At 38.8% G+C, this 17,832-nt stretch overlaps 1 long non-coding RNA gene across 1 annotated transcript; it reads left to right on the top strand.

The window, feature by feature from the left end:
* The first annotated feature begins 706 nt into the window (after nt 1-706).
* LOC119746405 lies at nt 707-13,726 on the top strand. The gene is made up of 6 exons (XR_005273738.1): nt 707-743; nt 2,032-2,095; nt 2,356-2,391; nt 4,093-4,250; nt 11,155-11,331; nt 13,173-13,726. It is a non-coding gene; the product is annotated as an uncharacterized LOC119746405 (long non-coding RNA).
* Nucleotides 13,727-17,832: the final 4,106 nt, after the last annotated feature.

Below are 17,832 nucleotides of genomic sequence, written 5' to 3'. Positions count from 1 at the left end.
TGTTTTTTTATCTCTAAGATTTGTAAGGATTAGTTCTTTGTTCCTTGTTTTGAATGCATACTAAACCAAAGTAGACAATAGACACAGTTGACTTTGGCATAGATGTGCTTCAGAATTTTCTCTTCAAGACTTTTTTTACATGTACATTGTGTAATCCGTCGTAAAGGTTTTGCTCATATCCAGGTTACTTAAAAAAAGTGAAATGGCACTCTGCACTTTTTACAGAGTTTTACAGCTCATAAAAGATCAGAAGTTACAGCATTAAAGGTTGCATGTCTGTGTAGAGTGTGTGCGATTCACAGTTTCAGATGGTTCTTATTTTATCTGATAAACTGTCAAGTTGAACACATTACCCTCATTGTTTCAAGCTTAATCTTTAAATATACGGTGGACACAATACGAGGGTGCTATTTGGTTTAGGTTTAGTCTTTTGCATTTATAAGTTACCCCAATATACCCAAATCAAATAACACCCTTGTATTGTGTCTGCCATATCGCAAAAGGCTTAGAGCAGTGGAGCTATTCACTTTTTTCAAAATTGTTAAGACTCTGAAATACTGAATGTGCTTTTCACATCTTTTTCCAATCTACAGGTTAAACAACATGGTGACTCCACTGTGGAACCAGCCGTATGAGGACCAGCTGTCCACCAAACAGACCAACACCAGGGAGTTTCTGAGGAATTTATCCAAGATGCTGCAACGAAACATTGGGGAGATGTCTCCGTGGCTGAAGCAACAAAGGTGAGCTACTCACCAAAGACATGGGATGGTTGTGGGCCAGAATGGAAATGTGATCTTCGTTGCCAAAAAAACTGTTTCCAGACACAGTTTTCTGGCAAGTGGACTTACATATACAGCTGCCCTGAAATTTCATTAAAAGTCCAGAAAATGATGCCTCATTTTTCTTGAGAATCAATTAAGACTCAGCAAACTTTGGGCCAACTTCTGAAATAAACTTCCTTTCCACACACAAAAGTCCCAAAGATTAAAAGGGGGGGGGGGAGTTGGTTAAAAAAAAATGTTTAAAAACAAAAACAAAAAAATGAACACAAAACCAACACTTCACAATTCAAAAGCAGCTTGAGTGAGACTCGCACCAACAATCTCCTGCTTCCTAGTGCAGATGTCTCAACTACTTGACCATCAGGCTTGCTGGGGTTGGCTGGCTGGTCCCAATCTGATACAGCAGGTTGTTACAACTGTTAATGTTGTAACCAACGGATAATGTATCACCAACCGATAATGTCACACAAATTGACCAATACTGTATCACTAACCGATAATGTAACAGAAATTGACCGATTGTGTAGTAAAAATGTACTACACTATCAGTCCATTGTTGTTACATTATCCGTCTTAACTGATAATGTAACAAATATTGATTGATAGTGTAGTAACATTTACCACACTATCAGTCAATTTCTGTTACATTATCGGCTAGTGATACAGTATCGGTCAATTTGTGTGACATTATCGGTTGGCGATACATTATCCGTTGGTTACTACATTATCAGTTGTAACACAGGTACCACAACCAATGAGTTTAATAAATTGTTTACGTAGGGGAATGTGAATGTGAATACCTGGTTTTGACCTTCACCAATGTAAATTTGAATGCACTGTATATTCAGTGCTGTCTGAGAGCTTACGAGCAAAGATTCTGCAAGCTTGCTTGGGTGGGATGTGAACCCATGACCTCCTGCTTACTAGTGCAGACATCAATAACAACTCGACAGCAGAGCTTACCAAGATTGTCAGCCAGTTTGAATCTTGTGCATATAATAGCTGTGGTTACCACGAGAAGAAATTCACAAGCCTGTTGGAGTGGGATTCGAACCCACAACCTCGTGTTTAATAGTGCACTCTTCATTTCATTGGCAGGAAGAGCCACAGTGGGATGGCATTCAACTTGCTTTTTTTTGTTAAATAAACTATACAGCATGTGAATCTTTTGTGGGGTAAATATTCCTGACATTGGAGATGTCTGATTTGTTCCTTTCATTTTCATTGTTTGTTTGCACACTCACAGCCAGTATTAGAGAGTTATCGCAACAAGTGTGAGTTTACCATCGGCAAGAGTGTAGATGGCATTGGTGAGTGAAACTGGCATTTATTTTTAGTTATCCAACCTCTTCATTTTTTTGTATGTATCCGCTCCGTTCACAAGCACCCCCTCGCCTGGATATAAAGTGTGCACACATGTACATAATGCGCCTGTTATGAAAACCGCAAAAGAAAGTTTCGGGAATTTTTTTTCTCAGTTATTCCCCAAATTTCTTGTCAGGTCTTCATGAAACTTGGCCTGGGTAAATTGTGCAAAAGTTTCAGTTTCATGTCTTATTTTCATTGACAGATAACACTGTTGGTTTCCGGCTTGGCGCTTACAAAAGTAAGTATTTTCACAGAGGGTTTCCATTTTGCAAAAGCCGTAGATAAGCGTTCATGTTTGCTTGGATCAGCTGTGGAGGGGCGTGGCTCATTAGTAGCCAATGCTCATCAATTCCAACCAATCAGAATGCAACACACAGAAAGATTGACAGGTGTACATATTGTGCATTGTCTAATATGTCTGTCAGGAATTAATTATTGAGAAGAAAGAAACAAGCCACAAAAGACTTAAACCCTTGTCATCCCCTTTGCTGACCAATATGTTGGCTTACTTCTGTGGCATGAATATTGAGGGTGTTATGTTTGTACTTTCAACATTGACCAGCAAGCTCTTTTACTCAGTAGGGATTTTTCAACAATTACATTTGTACAAGCAAGAATTAGGTTTTAAAAACAATATTCAGAAAAATCACTGTTTGTTTAAATGTTGCTAGTGTACACTTTTGTGTATTTTATCACTGATCTTGCTTTTACACGCAAATTTGTTTGTCCTGTAAAAAGTATGTGACTTTTAGAAACATGGTTTGCCCTGCAATTTTTTTTCTCAAATATTACTAGGTGTCAGAAAGACGTAAGAGCTCAAACACCAATTTGGTGATAGTATATTTCTGTATTATTTGTGTTTAGAGTTATAAATTACACAAGGAAATAGCAGCTTTAATAAACACATAAAAAGCAGCAATTCCTTGGATACTGTGCAAATTAAGATACATCTTGTGTGATGCTAACTTTATAACGACATTCATATTTTACAGCATTGATTTTTCAATTACCCAAATTTGAAGTACCCTTGAGTCCATCTATAAGAAATATTAGAATATTGCTTTGCATTTAAACATCATACAGACATGGAGCTCATAATGTAATACAACAGACTAGTGAGGCTACACAGATTATGTACAATTATAGAGCATGCAAGTCTCGCCAGTTCACATTCACTTTTCATGTGAACATCTTGGTACCAAACACTGACTAGTCTAGCCACAGACTCCCGTCTTTGAATTCACCCGATTCACCCAATGAACGGAAGTGGAGGTCAACATTTTTTCAATTGACTATAGTAATCAACTTGCAATATGTTTTGAATGTGTTTTAAATTGGAATGATTTTTTTCTTGTTCAGAACCCATTCTTTGCCCTTGACTGGATAAACCTAGTAAAATCACCTACATGTAGGTTTTTGAGGTCAACTTCCACGCTCTATTGACAGAAGTGGAGTACAAATTGCTGACTTCAACTATCAACTACATTTTTTTTCCAGATAGTAGCTGTGAAGACACCTTTAATACACCAGACTTAAATCCCATACTGTACATCTAAAGCCTACAATGGTCTCGTATATTATATATATGTGCTCTGCAGCAAAACATCTATTCAATTGGATTTCTCCTTGCTAAAGATAGAATTCAAGAAAGTTTGAACAAAAAATTCTGCACTTTATTTGGTCTGCAAAAAGTATTTTCCACGTTGTGCTACATGTACATGTATGCACAAAGATTGGTGTAATGTATTTGGAATCAGATGCTCCTAATGCATAACTTGCAACTTTGTTGATCTGTTACTTAGGCTGTGTCTGAAACGCGCTTCTAGAGCTATGGCTACGGCTATTGTCAGATTGTTCCCATGTAATTGTTTTGGGTGAAGACCTAGACAATATAGCTCTAGCCATATCAATTTTTTTAATCTGTTCATTTGTGCATCAGGTCTTGACCCACAAGATAACTATTCCACGAGAACCTCTGACGTACCGGTGACTGGCGCTGCCGTAAAGGATCCTTATCACTATCTGACACAACAGCACTTCACCTCAGAGATCTTCAAGATTGAGATCCAAAACCTCCCAAGACATTTTGGATTTGCGGTGAGTTTGCTCCCTTAACATTGAACCCTCAATAACAATAACCACACAGTTTGTGCCTTTTTATAGGAGTATGTATGTATTGTGCTCCATGCTTGGGATTTGTCAAGGTCTGTTAATAACAGAATCAAAAGGCTGTAAAATGAATTTCACTAAAACATGAAATATCCAAGCCCTGTGTTTGTTTGACCACATTTAACGTACACTTTTTTGCAATGCACCTAAAATGAACCTAAAATTAATTGCATTGTTCATGTCTAAAAGTTTGTACATTTAAGTATCTCATTGGCTGCATGGTATGTGCTAATGAACGTAACAGTCACATCAAACTTGATCAAAACACTTTTGTTAACGTTATTTTCCCCTCAAACAGCAGTGACACTGAAGTTCCAGCTCATGACATCATTGTATTTGTCATGAACATGCATCTTGGCACCATCATAAAAATATGTAAAAGCCTGAAACATCCAAAGACTTGGAATACAGAGGTGCATTTCCTAAAATAAAAACCTCCAAATCTGTTTCAAAAGCACTTAAAAAAAAATCTTTATTTCCAGTGAACTTTCAGGGTTATCCATATGTTAGTACCATTACTTTTTCACACTGAAAAAAGTAACAAACTTGCTCATTTAAAGGAAAGGTAGATCATTTGTCATTTGTGAATTTTTTGTTTCATTTGAAGCTACAAAAGTGTTCAAAATCTAAAAACGGGTGCTTAACAACTAACACGATGAAGTTTTAGCTCTGTGAATGCAGTATATTCCAAACATATACTCTAAGATCTCAGGTTCAATTCAAAGTTGCTGAGTCATGTTTTATATTGCGTCCGAATTCAGCCCCAGGGACACATTCTCATTCAGTCAATTGCAGCTACGCGATGTCATGCACTGAACTGACGAATCATAGCAACCTAGTGTGCGTTGTGTCGACGCTTGCGCGCACAAATTCATGGATTCACCAAATTTACAAACCAACTACATGAACTAACATGATGCATCGTTGAAAATTGCTTTCTTTCATTGTTGCCTTCAAAATGACAGCATGCCAAAAAGAATGATTTCACAGGGAGTTTATTGCCATTAAAACCAAAAGCCTTTTAACAATAATTTTGTCAGTTACTTTTTGGGTAGCTGCAAATGATCTACTCTACCTTTAAACACGTACAAATGTTTGATTAAATTAAACTATTTGGAATTTGTTCATTTCTGAACCTTTTACATACATACATTGCATGAATACCAGCTGTTCCCTTTACTGATAGTTGGTTGCAATCTGCTCTGGGCAGGCCTGCACATTACTGATGTCATGGTGCGTACATGTATTGGCAATTCGCTGAAGTACATTTGTAAAACACATTTCAACTCCAGCATATTGTGTTGTTAATGTTTCTCGATGTCAAATCTACTTCATTGGCATTCCAATGAAGAAGATGTACATGTATGAAACGGCCTTAAATCTGCTCTACACTTTGAACACAGCAAGTTCAAAAGCAGCACTCACTCTACACACTGCTGCCCTTAAAGACAGCTTGCACTTTTCAGGTACCAGTGAACATTGTTCTTGACAACTTTCCAAAGATTTAATCCCTTGTGGTTCTGGATGTGCATACTGCTGCCCTTGTGCTGAAGGCTCAGTGCCAGTCAGCCCAGGACATTGTTCCTGAGAACTTGCAAGTGACTGCTGGCTCTCTGCTGGTTCTGGATGTTCACACTGTTCCCCTTGCATGGATGGCTAGCAGTCAGTCAGACTAGAGCATTGTTCCTAATGAGAACTTGCAAGGGCTGGGGTCCCTGCTGGTTCTGCATGTACCTCAACATGCACTTGAACATGCTGTTGACTGTGCATGGATGCCTTGCTGCCGCATTGCATGCAACATTGTTCTTGACAGCTGTCCAGTGACTGCTGACTCTCTGTGTGTTGTGCATGCCCTTGGCTTGGTGGCTTGCTGCTGCTTGGCCTGGCAGCATGGTGCTCTTGGTCATTTTCTGCCTGTGGAATCACATGAAGCTCAATCTGCTTCCCTGGCTGCGATGGTCGGCTGGGATTCCGTCTTGGGCAGCAAATCGAAGGTGATTTTTGTATCTTTTCCTTTGCAAGTTCTTGTTCATTCATGGAAGTGGGAAAACGATTGATTTTTCATTTTCCTCAATGGGTACATGTATTATCAGTTCGCAATATGGTAATTGATAAGTGGTGGACAGCTAAGTTTTGTGATCATTTTATAGAAATAGACATGAATTGGGAATAGAGTATGCAATTTAAGTGAAATTTTCACAGTTAATAGTCAATAAGATGTACTTTACCCGTATTTTATTGAAATGGAACAAGCTAAATATTTTAAACATTTTTTTCGAATTCTGTCACTTTCTTTTTGACTCATCCTGTAGTTGGTTCAACCGTTCACGTGGGAATAAACTTGATGAATACATCCTGAAAATGGCTTTGGGGATAATGACAGTATATGGATGTGATTGGACGGAGGAGCAGGTAGTTGGTAGTTGGTTTCAATTTGGTCATGTTTCTGATGACGGAAAGTAACATCCACTCCAAACATCTTTAAGCACTCATTTTACTTTGTACAAAGTAACATAGATGTAGACAACAGCAAAAAAGAGGATGTTTTCTTTTCTATCAATCCTTGCTGTTGTTTTTCCAAAATGAATTGTGTTCTTCCCCTGGATGTTGATTTATTTACCCATACAACAATTCTGTACTTCCCTTCTTTTTGATATTCAATTTGATCTGATAAGCAATGAAGTCAAATAAAAGTTTTTATTCACATGTGACACCGGGGGGATCGGTGTCGAAATGGGAATGAGGAACGGCTGAAGCAAATTCTCTGTTATCTCTGTTGTTTTATTCCTGTAAAATGAAGAGAAGAGTAAATCTAATGTTGTCTCTTCAAATACAGAAGATGGAGTGCTTAAATAAATATTTACATGACAAATTATAAAAAATATCTAAAAGTAAAATATGTCTCCATTGACGATTTAGCCAAGTAATTGAAAGCAAATGCTAAACAATAATTACTAAAGTGAAATATCAAAGGGATGGCTAAAGCATGACAAATATAAATCATTTAAACCAAAATGGCGATTCCTGCCAAAAGATCGGCGATAGCCGCCATCTTGCGGCTACGTCCGTTTTAGGACTAATTACAAAACGATACCTTAAAACACACCCAGTCTCTTGCAAAAAACTACAAGAATATTACTACAACTCCCGTTTAGGACTATATCATTAAGGATTAAGCTAGATTGTAAGTCTAAGAATAAGGAATAAGTCGTAACAATCTATACCACAAGTCCAAGAAAACGAAGTTTTGCTAACCACGAAAATGCACTATAAATCGTAGAAAAGGCTTAATAAAATATAAATGAACACATAAGATATGAGTAGATGAGTAAATGAAGTTTAAGCTAGAAGTAATGAATTATAAGAAAATAAAGAAGTATTTACCTGTAAAATGAAGAGAAGAGTAAATCTAATGTTGTCTCTTCAAATACAGAAGATGGAGTGCGGCGGGCCGTTTGCCGGGCCGGGAAGAGTGTATTGTTACATAATTTAAATAATAATGAAAGAGGCGTAAGGATATAGTGCATAAGAAATAGTCCGGAAAATAAAAAGGGGGGGGGGGTATATTTTAAACCGTCACACACAAATCACAATTTGATTTCTGTTCATCTGTTGCTTTTTTCTTTCTTTCCTGGGCGAATGTTGGTTGTCATCTGATAAAAGTTTTTTTTCACTTTCTGGGGTTGTTGTCATTTGAAATCAGTCTCTGCCTTGCCTGACAATCCTGTTGATGTTGTCATATTCTCAGTGTTGTTGATGGAACATCTTTGCAAGACAATTTGCAAGGACTAACTACTTGGTCTGAATGTGAACCCAGAGCCTTCTGCTTAGAGTGCAGGCATCTTAACCGACTCCACCACCAAGCTTGCTGAAGTCAGCTGGCTGATTGGAATCTTGTTGAACAGCAAACTGCTGCAGATATCCATGTACATGGAGTGGTGCTGATAATCAGTAGTGTACGTAATGTAGGACTCCACGAGTCAACTACTTGGTCTGAATGTGAACCCAGAGCCTTCTGCTTAGAGTGCAGGCATCTTAACCAACTCCGCCACCAAGCTTGCTGGAGTCAGCTGGCTGATTGCAATCCTGTTGAACAGCAAATTGCTGAAGATATCCATGTACATGGAGTGGTGCTGATAATCAGTACATAATATAGGATTGGAATCAGTCACACGACTCTAGCAGGTTTGCTACATTGCATAATAATGGTGAAGATTTTGGCAGTAAGTGTGGGAAATCATCATTTAATACAATCAAAGTAAGGTTAAATTATGTTTTTTTTCCTGATAAGAATTATATAATTACTGACTGTACAATTTGGATTGATGTCTAAGATGATACCTGCAGCGTCTTCTCCCAGACCAGTTTGACACCATCTACTTGGACTTCATCTGGCAGCAGGTGAAATTCTCTCAGCAAGAGATTTCACCAATACCATGATGTCTTGCATGTGCTTTTCCAGTCGCTGGATAGAATCAATCTTCAATCCAACCGCAATGGCCGATGTGGTTCCTCGGAAGTCTGTAGTCTGCGCCCGGGCCTGTTTCCGTTCTTTGCGTTTCATTGCCCAGTTCTTGACTTCTTTGAAATAGATGAACTGTGGTCAACAAAATCGCGACAGGAGTGCCTCAGTCTCTTTTGCTCGATGCCATCTATGAATTGATCTTGTATGATGGTGTCAGGATTTTTGTATAGTCCGGGGTCTCGCTTAAGTAGTCAGTGAAACAGTCGCTGTAGCTCTACGCCAAACTGACGAATGGACTCACTGCCTCTGTTCCAAACAACAGCGCTGCAACTCTCCACTTGTTAGGGTCTCCCCATATGAGGTCTTTAAATACATCAGTGCCTCTTCGGCAGTCTCAACAGAGGACAGTAAAGAGTGGACCACTACCGTCTGACTTCGGCGGAGTGAGTCCAGCAAAAACTGGCCACGTTGGTCCTCCGGATTGTGATAACGGTCATACACATGATTCATACATTTAGCTGTTACAAAGTCATCTACCAGCACGGACTTTGCATCGTTCCGTCCTTCGAATGAGGGGCATTTTGGTTATGGTGCCATCCCAACTTGGGGTGGCAGGCCACAAACGCCCGCAGGAGCTCCTCTGAGGGGAACCCGGTATTGGTCGGTTCTGTCTGGATCTGGACTCTGGTAAGCGGTGTGTACTCTCCTCCCACTTTCCATCCTCCTTCTGGAGGGAGAATGGCTCAAATCAAAATCGGCAGAATTAGTTCATTGTCCTAGTCAGTTCTGTGAATCAGCCCGGTGGCATTCACGTAGCACCCCTTCAGGCTTTGAAGGGGGCAAACGCCCATCAACCAAGGAAAACTTCCTGGTTTTCTCCTCTGCTGGAGACTGTACTTTCACGTAGGTTGTCATCTTGACGACTATGATGTGACCTACGGATCCTCAAGCCCTCGCTACTAGTTGGCTGGCTGAAAGTACAGATCCCACTTCTGACACTTGTGGGTGGGGAGGGGTGTCAAGGGTGTTCAACAAGAATGCACATCGGACACCCAAGGTTCGGATCTCTGAAGTTTGTGCGAAGCACACAGGCCAACAGCGAGGTGATGGCAACATGAGGAATCAAGATAGAGAGAAGGAGAGTGCAAAATAATCAATTGTTCCCTAAAGTTTAACTGAGACCAAAAAAACAATAAGAATAAAAAATACTGAGAATAAAAATCACATAAGGATGTGTGTGAATTGTTTTCGTTTTGCTGAAAGAACGCAAGTCAGCAATTTTATATTAAATACATGTAGATCTGAACAAAATTGTTTGTTTCAGTCAAATTACTCTGTGTGAAAGAATGACAGTTTTGTTCATCTGGCTTATTTCATTGTGTCACACTTAATTCTTGGTTACATAATCCCAGTGTTTCCAAGTAAATGTCATGGCCAATGACAGCACTCAAGGAACTAAATCTGAAGACAAATTTAATAAGCATCTTCCCTTTGCTTGTACATATTGTCAGTTATGAGCGTCAATAAAATCCTACAACCGTGCACACTAATGTAAAGTGACAAAATAACATCGCTGGAAGTGAAAGCTATATCTTTCAAACGAAACCCATGTTTACTAAAATTCCCAACGTATGACGTATGCCCACGTGATGGCGCAGACAGGTGGTGTTTTGTGGCACTGACAGTTGCAAAATGAATTTTTTTTTTTAATTATCCAGTCAGGTAAGACAAACATCTGTGAAGTCTCATTTGCATTGGTCTGCATCTCATTTCTATTTGGATGATTGTGAAATTTGAAATTGTGAATCAGAAAGTAGGAATCAACTTTAGTACAATTGGTTTTCAATGTCATCCATATAATTATTGATCTTCTTTTTTATATGTGTAATTTTTTTGTTGCCCCTCGCTGAAGTATTTTACAAACACTGTACACTCGAGTGTTGTCTGAGGGCTTGCTAGAAAAAAAACACAAGCTTTCTTCGGGTTGGACACGAACCCCCAACCTTCTGCTTCCTAGTGCAGACGCATTAACCACATAGATGTAGACAACAGCAAAAAAGAGGATATTTTCTTTTCTATCAATCCTTTCTTTCTTCGGGTTGGACACGAACCCCCAACCTTCTGCTTCCTAGTGCAGACGCATTAACCACTCGACCACTGAGCTTGCTGTGGCAAGCTGGCCGTTCTGAGTCTGATGTAGCAGTGCTTAACCCAACTTTGTGTAGGAGGTCATTAGTTTAAATCCCACCTAAGCCTTCTGGACAACACTAACTGTACAGTGTTTGCTAAATATATCGGCCAAAGGCAAACAAAAGTCCAATATAAAAAAGGATAATTTCCATCTTGTAATTTTTTTTCCCCGCCCAGGTTCCCTGAAGTCCATCCAGATGATCCTTAATAAGACAGCAGACGGTACAGGCATAGACTCCAACACCCTGGCCTTACGGGTGAAGACCCATCCTGAGCTGAGGGACTAGCTCCATGTCGTCACCTCATGGGGGCCTTTGCCTGTCTACCCTGGGGTGGTCAACTCAGAATTACCTGGTAGGTACAGTGGACTCTGTGACCAAGTACCAGTGTTGTAGTCAAGTCACCGTCCAACGTCGAGTCCAAGTCCCGAGTCCAAGTCCAAGTCTCGAGTTACAAGCCTCGAGTCCGAGTCACGAGTCACTTGTTCTTAGTTGTTCACCAAACCAATCATATTTTTTTTAAATTATTTTTAATCAGCCATTCTGTCTTTTCAGTAAATCCCAGTGTATAATGTTGTGTGTACATGTTGTTTAGACCCAAAATGTGTTTTCCTTTTAACTCCCATCCCTACAAAAATCCTCCTCCATCCCTTCCCTCCATGTTTTATCATCCAAACATTATTCCTCGATGATCCTTTCCCATCCCTGCGTTAGGTTTTTTCTTTTGATTAAATTACGTGACTCGAGTCATAAGTCACCAAGCTCGAGTTCGAGGAGTCATGGTCGAGTCCGAGTCTGAGTCATTTTCAAATGTGACTAAATTGAGATGCGCTTGCAGATCTCGGCAACTTTAGTGGTAAAAGGAGTGTTGAGTGAACTAGGGGCAAGTTGGATCTAGGACCAATGGTTGAATAGTGGTTGGTTGGTGACGTACGTAGCACATGCGCACTGAAATTAAAGTGGGTACAACTCTAGTCAAACTATTGACATGTCAACAGCTGTGAGAAGATGGTGCTCGCACATTCGCTGAAGATTTGTTCAACACTTGGTGTTTCTGTTTTATTTACACAAATAATAGCTTTTAAGCTCGGTGGTTGAATGGTAAGACATCTGCACTAGAAAACAGGAGGTCAAGGGTTCGAGTCCCACCAGAATGATTTTTTCACTTTTGCTGGGGGGGGGGGGGGGACGGGACACACTGAGTAAACAGTGTTTATACATCGGTGAAGGGCAGAGCCTAATATTGAAATAGTGATTGCGTAGTTTATTATTTTATTGTACAATGGTGACAGTAGTGATAGAATCCTAAACTAACAAAGAAAAACTATGCCATGAAAGTGGAATTTAGTACTCACAATTTTTGTTTTTCTGCCCTATTGTTCAATATCGTAGTTGATCCCCTCTGCCCAATGTTATGACAAATTGCTATTGATAACCAGCTATAAATCGTGGCCCGACCAGCCGCGGTAGGCTAGTCCTGAATAGTCTACTAGACTAGTCCAACCATCTTCGACTGGCGTGCGTTCCATCAGAGTTTGTCAAAATATAATTAATTACAATACCTCACCCGGAGATTCTGTGTCTTGATTGGCCGAGAGCGAGTCACATGGTACTTTCTATTTTTGCTATCTTTCAGAGCACAGCCAAAAGTACTATACCCATAGCAACCAAAGTACATGTACTATACCACTAGCAACCAAAGTACTATACCCATGGTGTAGTTTTTGTGTGCAAATGTATGCTGGCCTGCGCGTAGCGCGTATTGTTTCCAAGAGAGCGCACCACAGAGTTGGATTCAAGCGTTTTGTGAAGGGGTGGTTTGGAAGAGTTCCCACCAATTTTGTATTGAAATAGAAGTTCATTTTAACTGTTTTCAGATTTATGTAATTTAAGGTATTAAAAACCTAGCAGAATCTGTGGGTGAGTTGTTATGAAACAAATATTGAATGCCTTATCTCGTGGTGAAGTAAAACTAGCCTCCGTCGATGATCCACGGAGCATTTAATTTTCCCTTTGCTTCCCCTCAGGGAAATAGAATGTCCATGGATCACCTGAGGCGGCTAGGTTTACTACACCACTCCAAGCATTCCATATTTGTATACTATGGTCCTTGATTGAACCTGGTTCCATCTAATGGCCCCCAGTTTAGCCAACTTTGTGCGTACTGAATATTTCTTGTATTTATTCCCTCCACAGAGGAAGTACGGTACCTGTCCTCACGGAGGCTACGGTCTCGGACTGGACGATTCTTGACCTGGATCCTAAACCGAATGCATATCAGGGACGTCTGCTTCTACCCACGCTTCATAAAACGATGCATGCCATAGATGCGTCAACATGTCACCTTCAATTCTTGATTCTAAGCATTGCTTAATATTTAGTGTGGGAAATCAAGATTAATAAGGGGTGGGGCTAGGTTGATCAAGTGGGGGGGGGGTGATTGTATGCCCTAAGACCAAATTTCTAGAGATAATTATGCCATTGTATTGTAAGGTATCTCTTCAAGGTGCAGTTTTAAACCTTCTTTACAGTTCGCTCTTTTAGTTTCAAGTAGTTTTGGGGTTTTTTTACCAAAACTCATAACAAATTGCAAGGGTTCAACCTAACATTTCTTATGAAATCTGGCCAAAACAGGACTTGCCTCCAAATGACTCGGCAATGCCCTACGATGTAAGATGAGTTTCAATCAGTGTTCAAAAATCCATTTTTATGAAGATTTGAGCAAAAATTACTGGTTTATTGATTGGAAAGAAGTTATCTTTTGTGACCGCAATTTCTCCCACATATTTGACGTGATTATCTGTTGGATGGAATATCTGACCAGAAATCGTGTTGGAATTGAGCCTCAAGTACTTTAGGCCCCCCCCCCCCAAAAGGCTCCAGTTTCTGGTATGCGCGCGCGTCACTGTAGCCATGCGTGACAGCCAACTTAAACAGTTTTTTCATTGTAAGATTTTGGTCTCAAAACCGCCCAACTCACTGGTTTGACTGGAATCCTGCTGCTACACAAGTTTAATGTGTTTTTAGATGGGGTTACTATCGAGTTTAAGCTTTATGTGGCCTCTGTAGGCTCACATATATTTTGCACTAAATTTAGTCGGGCACCATTTGCAGTCATCACCGACATTTGAAGAAAAAACAAATTTAAAAAAATGCCGCATCGCCGCACCAATTTTTGGGCAAGCTCCGTTCCAGAAACCAAAGACTTATTTTTTTGGCCTCGGACAAGTATCCTGTAAGTTTAAAGCAATTAAAAAAATTTTGCCAGGATTAAAATAGAATACATTTTTAATAAAATTTTCCCAAAAGACGATTTCTCTAAAACAAAAGTCCTTTCTTAGAACTTTCTCATGTTTTCTTAAGAAATCCTTCTAAAATATTCTCAATAATAGGTACTTGTAATCAAGTGCTGAATACTTATTTCATTTCTCATTAAGCTGCACTATTTGTCAAATATTATCATAATTATATCACTTCAAGTATCTTTCTTTCCTTTCAACTGGGTATGTAACTGTCTAAAACAAAAACATTTGAATGCAAAACATGTTTTTCTCCTCATAATGAAAAGAAAATTTAAAAAAGTATGTTCCAATTATCCGTTATTTCCCCACTGATAAAAATCCATGTTCAAAGATTTAGAGACATATTTTTTATTTCAGTGCTCAGAATTGACATTGTTGACTTGCTTTTTTAGAAATGTCTACCAGCCTGCAGTTTATTGATGCAACATGTACTCTTAAACTCGACTTGAAAAATACAAGTAGACAAGAAATCTATTTGAACAGACTTGCCATGCGTCCGATTTAGTAACTGCAAAACTTAGACGTTATTGCCCTCTTTAATATCAATAGATCTGCTCAAAGTATGTACAAGTATGTTCAGTCAAAGTTACGAAAGGAAATTTGAACTGCATGTGACAGTATAATTTGTTTTAACATTGTTTCATTTTGTCTAACAAATATTGGTGTCCAAATTCACGCTCTGGTTTTTGGAAATGATTGCATTTTTTCAGTAATTGTTACAAGGTTAACACTGGATTTGTTTGTCTTGTTGTTTTAGTTCTTGCTATGATTCAAGTGATTTTCTAGTTTAAGGTTTCTGGAATGAAAAGATTGAATAAAATTGCAGAGTGCAACTACTAAGCTCTGTGTATAACGTGTGAGGTTTGAAATATTTCTGAGTTTAATTAACTTTTATTATTTTGTTTCTCTCAAATGTGTGGCCAAAAAAAGAAAGATTTTTCTCCAAACGACTCCGAAACCTCTTTCGATATCAGATAAGTATCTATCAACATTCAAGCACATTATTTTGAAGATTTGGGCAAAAAATCACCGACTAATTGATAAAAAAATATCATTTTTAGCCAATCTTTCAATAGAGGGCGCGCAACATGCACAGTGGTCGCTGCTCGTACCGCGTCAACACGGATGTCCGCCTTTTGAGTAAAAAGAAGACAGATCTATCTCCAAAAATTGAGTAATGCATTAAATTGAACGGTGGCCAGGTGATTTATCACGAAAAATAGACAAACTAGACAGAAGATTAAGACAAAATATTGTTTTTCTCTCCCTCAACAGTTTCTGGTGTCAACGCAGAGAAAAAGTTGGAGATAGGATGCAGTCCCAGTCCAAACATACTATTTTTCTCACTTTTTGCTCGAAAACGATAGTCCTGGTCGACAAACTCTCTCAAAAATTGAGTAATGCATTGAATTGAACGGTGGCCAGGTGATTTATCATGAAAAATTGACAAACTCGACAGAAGATTTAGACAAAATATTGTTTTTCTCGCCCTCAACAGTTTCTGGTGTCAACGCAGAGAAAAACTTGGAGATAGGATGCAGTCCCAGTCCAAACATACTATTTTTCTCACTTTTTGCTCGAAAACGATAGTCCCCGACGACAAACTATCTCAAAAATTAAGTAATTCATTAAAATGAACGGTGGCCAGATGATTTATCATGAAAAATAGACAAACTAGACAGAATATTTAGACAAAATATTGTTTTTCTCTCCCTCAACAGTGTCTAGTGTCAACGCAGAGAAAAACTTGGCGATAGGATGCAGTCCCAGTCCAAACATTATATTTTCCTCACTTTTAGCTCGAAAACGATAGTCCTTGACAACAAACTATCTCAAAAATTAAGTAATGCATTAAATTCAACGGTGGCCAGGTGATTTATCAGGAAAAATAGACAAACTAGACAGAAGATTTAGACAAAATATTGTTGTTCTCTTCCTCAACAGTGTCTTGTATCAACACGAAGAAAAGGTTGGCGATAGGATGCAGTCCTAGTCCAAACATACCATTTTTCTCACTTTTTGCTCGAAAACGATAGTCCTTGACGATAAACTTTCTCAAAAATTAAGTAATGCATTAAATTGAACGGTGGCCTGGTGATTTATCATAAAAAAATAGACAAACTAGACAGAAGATTTAGACAAAATATTATTTTTCTCTCCCTCAACAGTGTCTGGTGTCGACGCAGAGAAAAAGTTGGCGATAGGATGCAGTCCCAGTCCAAACATACTACTTTCCTCACTTTTAGCTCGAAAACGATAGTCCTTGACGACAAACTATCTCAAAAATTAAGTAATGCATTAAATTGAACGGTGGCCAGGTGATTTATCATGAAAAATACACAAACTAGACAGAAGATTTAGACAAAATATTGTTGTTCTCTTCCTCAACAGTGTCTTGTATCAACACGGAGAAAAAGTTGGCGATAGGATGCAGTCCCAGTCCAAACATACCATTTTTCTCACTTTTTGCTCGAAAACGATAGTCCTGGTTGACACACTATCTCAAAAATTGAGTAATGCATTAAATTGAACGGTGGCCAGGTAATTTACCATGAAAATTAGACAAACTAGACAGAAGATTTAGACAAAATATTGTTTTTCTCTCCCTCAACAGTGTCTAGTGTCAACGCAGAGAAAAAGTTGGCGATAGGATGCAGTCCCAGTCCAAACATACTATTTTTCTCACTTTTTGCTCGAAAACGATAGTCCTTGACGACACACTATCTCAAAAATTAAGTAATGAATTAAATTGAACGGTGGCCAGGTGATTTATCATGAAAAATAGACAAACTAGACAGAAGATTTAGACAAAATATTGTTTTTCTCTCCCTCAACAGTATCTTGTGTCAACGCAGAGAAAAACTTGGCGAAAGGATGCAGTCCCAGTCCAAACATACTATTTTCCTCACTTTTAGCTCGAACACGATAGTCCTTGACGACAAACTATCTCAAAAATTAAGTAATGCATTAAATTGAACGGTGGCCAGGTGATTTATCATGAAAAATACACAAACTAAACAGAAGATTTAGACAATATATTGTTGTTCTCTCCCTCAACAGTGTCTTGTATCAACACGGAGAAAAAGTTGGCGATAGGATGCAGTCCCAGTCCAAACATACCATTTTTCTCACTTTTTGCTCGAAAACGATAGTCGTTGACGATAAACTTTCTCAAAAATTGAGTAATGCATTAAATTGAACGGTGGCCAGGTAATTTATCATGAAAAATAGGCAAACTAGACAGAAGATTTAGACAAAATATTGTTTTTCTCTTCCTGAACAGTGTCTTGTATCAACACGGAGAAAAAGTTGGCGATAGGATACAGTCTCAGCCCAAACATACTATTTTTCTCACTTTTTTGCTCGAAAACGATAGTCCTTGACGACAAACTATCTCAAAAATTAAGTAATGCATTAAATTGAACGGTGGCCAGGTGATTTGTCATGAAAAATACACAAACTAGACAGAAGATTTAGACAAAATATTGTTGTTCTCTTCCTCAACAGTGTCTTGTATCAACACGGAGAAAAAGTTGGCGATAGGATGCAGTCCC

The sequence above is a fragment of the Patiria miniata genome, unplaced genomic scaffold (assembly GCF_015706575.1).
Source record: "Patiria miniata isolate m_02_andy unplaced genomic scaffold, ASM1570657v1 HiC_scaffold_7, whole genome shotgun sequence".
NCBI classification, from domain to species: domain Eukaryota; kingdom Metazoa; phylum Echinodermata; class Asteroidea; order Valvatida; family Asterinidae; genus Patiria; species Patiria miniata.
Note: the sequence above shows the minus strand (reverse complement) of the source record. Positions and strands in the feature narration are given on the sequence as shown.